This window comes from Brassica oleracea, chromosome C6 (assembly GCF_000695525.1).
Source record: "Brassica oleracea var. oleracea cultivar TO1000 chromosome C6, BOL, whole genome shotgun sequence".
NCBI classification, from domain to species: Eukaryota; Viridiplantae; Streptophyta; class Magnoliopsida; order Brassicales; family Brassicaceae; genus Brassica; species Brassica oleracea.
In genome coordinates this window covers 37,458,645-37,463,648 of record NC_027753.1, presented here as the reverse complement: position 1 = coordinate 37,463,648, position 5,004 = coordinate 37,458,645, and the positions used below count along the sequence as shown (strand labels likewise).

The following is a 5,004-nucleotide window of genomic DNA, read 5'->3' as shown; positions in this document are numbered from 1 at the left end:
GTTCTTAAGATTTATCGTTCATAGTTAGAATTCATGATTTAATTAGATTTAGATATGAGTATATAGTTTGGTTGTTAATTAAAGTTTATGAAATGTCCTAGACGTGCGAGTGTGACAATGAGAATTTTAAATTATTATTTAGTTTTATGATTTAAAATATTTAGATTTTAGATTTTGGATCATGTTTTATATATTTACAGTTTAGAGATTTCATATGTTGTTTTTAATAGCAAATATTTTGGTTTTTATTTTAAGCATAAACAAAACTTATTTTGGTAAATATTTTTAAGTAATATAACATTTTTCCAACTATATATATGTCTCTCCCAACTGCATAAATTTTTAACAAGTTTCCGAAAAATTATAATATGTTTTTAAAAATTTGTATGTCATATTATTCATTTAAATTATTATATTTTCATAATTAACATCTAAAATAACTATAATCCTGACACCCTAACCCTGTTTTTTATAGGCTTCATTAAAACTTACAGCATTTTAAATTTTGTAAGGTAGTCACTGTATAATCTTGGTAATATCGGTGTTCATTTTACTCTTACTAATTATTAGTGCTAGTGCTAACATTTCTTTATAGTAAGATGATCGACTAGTATGACATTTACTTTGGTCATATAAAATAGCCATGTTTTATATTTGAAATCTAAATCTAGAAATTAATCATCTGAACTCTAACGGAAAAAAAATCATCTGAACCCTAAATGTAGTAGTCTAGAAAAATGTATATTAACTATATTTCTTAATCTCTAATAATTTTTTTAGGTTTTAGTTCTATCAGATTATCGATCTCTTTCATATTCTTTCCGAATACATTTTTATCCCAAACACACAAACTTTTGATTTAGATGAAAAAAAAGAAATGGCACCACAATTTGACATTTTCCACGGATTATCTGATACATTTAAAAACAAACAACAATAAAGTACTTAATAGAAAAGATATCTCACCAATTGATACATTTCAATTAATTGTTCTAGAAACTGAGAGTTTGAAGACGAAAACCTCAAATAGGAGGAAGATGACCCATGAGATCTAATAGTTTTAGTTGTCGATTCCAGCCCTTTCCATGGATATCTAGTTCTGACCTGTCAAATCGATGCATCTTAGATCGATTATGGCTTAGTCAGTGTTTTATGATAGAGCTAGGGATCAAATGAGGGTGAAACTTTTAGGATGTAAGTATGTCATAGAAGCCTCTCCACGCTTCATGCCGAGATGAAAGGGCCTTTTTTTTTAGCTTTGTCAAGTAGTTCTAATATATTAATAGTGTTTACGTCTCCGTAAACAATATGTCATATCCTCTTCACTTTGCTCTTATGCAATTGACATTTGGGTATCAAATCTATCAACGGCATATCTACAACAAATATCTGGAACAACATAGCAGACATGTTATCACTCCACATGTCTTCTTCATCACATCAAATCAAAGATCTAGACCTTTTTGGTTACTGTGGTGCATGTCCATATAAGTATAGGATTAACTAATTTATCTTAAAAACTTTATCAACCTTCCGGGAATCCCTTAGAAACATCTTGGAAAACAATCGAAGATAATCTAGATCACTAACAAGGATAAAATAGTTTTAAAGAATTGTTTACTTAACAACTCTTCTAGAGAACCTTAGACCAGGGCCTCTTAAGTGAGGTTCTAAACAAAAAAGTGAAAAAAATAAATGAAGAAAGGAAATAAATCACAGAACCGCTGTTTAAACTGGAATTTTAAGGTTTGTTAAGAATCCTTACGTGTCACCTTTTAATTTGACGGATCATATGTGTATCTCTCTCCTTCGTCGGGGTTTGATGCGAAATTCCCTTTTCTCTCTTCCTCCTCCGATCTCTCCATCTTCTCTGGCCATTCTCTGTGATTCTTCGATCTCTCCATCTCCTCTGTCAATTCTTCTATCTCTCCATCTTCTCTGTTGATTCTCTCTCAATTCTGATGTCTATCACTTTCTCTGTCGATTCGATGTCGTTTCTCTTCCATATTCTGAGGCTATGATGAAGATCATAACAGAGAAGCAACTTCTTCAGAGGAATCAACTTCAAGAGAAAGCAAGGAATCAACTTTGTTCGGTTACTGCGCTGAAGGAGACCAAAGACTCCTCGTCTATGAGTACATGCCTTTTGGATCTGTAGAAGATCATATCCACGGTAACGAGAACTATACTCTTATTCATTAAAGTATAAATCTTGAATATTGTTTTTTTGTTATGGTCAGGTTACGGATATGAAGAAGAGGTTTTAGATTTGAGCACAAGGATGCATATAGCTTTAGGATCAGCCGAAGGGCTAGTGTATCTTCACAACGTAGCACAACCTCCTCTGATCTACAGAGACTTGAAAACCGTAAACATATTGCTAGACCATGGCTACAAACCAAAGCTATCTGACTTTGGGCTTGCTAAGTTTGGTCCGAGCGGTGACATGTCTCATGTCTCTACTAGAGTCATGGGAAGTCACGGGTATTGCGCGCCGGAGTTGTAGGTTTGTTCAGAGAGCGGGGACATGTCTCATGTCTCTAAGTTCAGAGTTGTAGGTTTGTTCTTCACAGAGCCGGCCCTTGAAAGAAGCTGAGGAAGCTGTTGCTTCCGGCCGCCATAGATTATCTAAATTTTCGGCCGTATTTGGACAGAAAGTTCTTGTTAGCATTAGCTGTTTGGGTAATGGTTACTAGTGTTTAGCCTCGCGGGTTCGAATCCCCTTAAGAGAATAGGCCACATTTTTAATTTTTGTTTGTAGCCACATATTTTCTAGGACCGGCTCTGGTTCTTCATGGTGTAAGTTCTTGCAGTGCCAATATCTGTTTGGTAGTAACATAAGTGATTGGAGGAAATATATAATGGAAACAACAATATAGCGTAACGTTTTATTAAACTTGGTGGTCTTCTTCTGAAACTTGGTGGATGGCCGATATTGAGTTTGATTGTGCAGGTTCTTGTTGACTGCAGTGGAGATGATAATGCAGAGAAAACTCCTGAGACTGCTTTTCAGAACAAGAAAGTTGCTCTCCTTCAGATTATCGAGGAAAATCTTGTTGCCAAGACTATCATCTTCTGCAATAAGGTCTGTCCCTCACTGCTATTTTTGCTCCTACTAAACCATTTTGAAAATCTCATTCTCATGTTTGAAAGTTGTACCCTATGCATTTTCCAGATTGAGACATGTAGGAAAGTTGAGAATATATTCAAGCGGCTTGATAGAAACGAAAGGCAGCTGCACGTCCTACCGTTTTACGCAGCACTCGCACAAGGGACACGACTTACAAACATGGAAGAATTCACGTCGTCTCATCCCGAAGATCATTCACTGTTTCTGGTCTGCACGGATAGGTACTTCGTTAATCGTTTAATATGTTGCTGCCTGAACATTAAAAGATATTAAAAGTTTTGTTTTCCTCTTTGCAAATACATTGGCAGAGCTTCTTGTGGAATAGATTCCTCTGGCGTTGACCATGTGGTGCTGTTTGATTTTCCGTGTGATCCGAGTGAATACGTGAGACTTTTTTCTCGGAATCCCTTTGTGTTCTTCATGGTTTAAGTTCAGAGTTGTAGGTTTGTCTTTACTGTCTTAATCATGCTCTTTGTTTGTGTGTCAATCGGTCTATTGTTTCATAGGAATCATGTGAATAGTCATAACCATATATACTTCTTTCTCTCAATTCATGTGAGTTTTTAAGAATCCTTACGAAGTTCAACCATTGGAAGAGAAAAAAAATTAATTACACTAACAAAGGTTTTTAATTTTTCAAATCACCAAATTAACTATTTATTTATTTATAAGAATCCATTAGAGTCTCTTACAAATGGATTTGCTCTTATGTCTAAAAAAATAGTATATGGTAAACGTGTTAGGTTAATGGGGATTTGAAAGAATAATCATGTACGTAATATAATAACGAAATTATTGAGAAACTGGGATTATGTGCCTCGTACGTTAGATTCTTGAAAAAGAAAGAAAAAAAAAAAAAAGAGAAAACTCGAGTGGCCCATGATCCACAATCCATTTTGCTGTAAGTACTAAAATGCATCATTATCTATCACATTTTGGTCCAGTTATAGTCTCGAGCACAATAATGATAATATTCCATCTCTATAAAACGTTTTTAAATCGAACCACCTTGGATAGAACCAGGGCGGGGCGAAAAACCCGAATCCGAAAAACCGAACCGAACCCGATCCGAAAAAGTAGTACTGAACTCAAACCAAAATTGATTAAATATCCAAATGGATCTAAAATTTTGGTATTTAAAGAACCGAAATTGAACCCGATCCAAACCGAAATATTTCGGGTACCCGAATGTATCCGAAATAGATTTATAAACCTATATATTAATTATTTTTTATATTTAATGTATATTAAAAAATATCTAAAATATATTTGATACTTTTAACTTATCCAAAATACTTGAATATATAAACAATTAATCAAAAGTAAATGTCTTAAATAGTTAAAGTATACTCAAAAAACCAAAAATACTCAAAATATTTATTTATTCTCTATTCAAATATTCAAATCAAACCAATTTATATGTTAAGTTTAGGTATTTTGACATGTGTTATTCAAATTTATATGTAATATATTACTTTGTTTATAGATTTTGCGTATTTTAAAATATATAATGAATTTTAAAATTTTAAAAATAATTTAAATGGATTATCCGAACCCGAATCGAACCCGCAAAGATTCGAACCGAACCCGAACCGAAGTTTAGAAATATTCGAATGAGACTGAAATCTTTGATCCGAAAACCCGAAACCCGAATAGACCCGAACCGAACTCGAATGGATACCCGAACGCCCACCCCTCGTAGAACCGTCTCACATTGTTATCATTCTTCACTACCAGCCAAAGTTTCATCTTTCTAATAAGAGCAACGAATGCTTCCAAATAAGGAAAGCAGAAAATACAAGAAAAAGGTCAAAATATAATATTTATTCATCATTAATTAAAAAAAACTTAAATAATATATCCCCCCCCCCCCC

At 33.7% G+C, this 5,004-nt stretch overlaps 1 long non-coding RNA gene across 1 annotated transcript; it reads left to right on the top strand.

Annotated features, from left to right (window-relative positions):
• Window positions 1-1,762: 1,762 nt before the first annotated feature.
• Window positions 1,763-3,700, top strand: LOC106298779. The gene is made up of 4 exons (XR_001261556.1): window positions 1,763-2,173; window positions 2,241-3,085; window positions 3,176-3,351; window positions 3,439-3,700. It is a non-coding gene; the product is annotated as an uncharacterized LOC106298779 (long non-coding RNA).
• Window positions 3,701-5,004: the final 1,304 nt, after the last annotated feature.